Here is a 475-nt window from a genome sequence, read left to right as displayed (position 1 = left end):
ATTTGTACGGAAATCGGACAAAAGCACGTTGATCCTGATAGGTATAATAAAAATAATCTCGCTCTGAGCCTGAAGCAAATACTCTATGTAAAGAGTATCAATTAGATAATGGTCGCCACATGTCTTTTGTAGATCGGAATTTTCGCTCGTGGTCAGAAAGGAAATTGTCATTCTTCTCTAATGGGCGTTTTCCAGTGATCTCATTGGCATCGTTATGATACAGCTAATGATTTTTGAATGCCATGTAATCCGTATTTATTAGCTTTTTTCATAAGTATCCTCAAGGAAGATTCAATGGGTGAGTAGATCATGAGAGCCTTTATGGAAAAAGAACTGACTGGCACTGTTAGTCTATGTCTTAAGATTATGAATACCTCGTAATCTGTAGTTATTAACTTTTCCGAAAGTATACCTTAAGGAGATTCATAGATGAGCTTCTTTGTAAGAGATTCTCCTCATTTGACCTTTGCCTCTT

Source organism: Rhopilema esculentum, chromosome 20, assembly GCF_057945365.1.
Source record: "Rhopilema esculentum isolate cy_ngs chromosome 20, ASM5794536v1, whole genome shotgun sequence".
NCBI classification, from domain to species: domain Eukaryota; kingdom Metazoa; phylum Cnidaria; class Scyphozoa; order Rhizostomeae; family Rhizostomatidae; genus Rhopilema; species Rhopilema esculentum.
Note: the sequence above shows the minus strand (reverse complement) of the source record.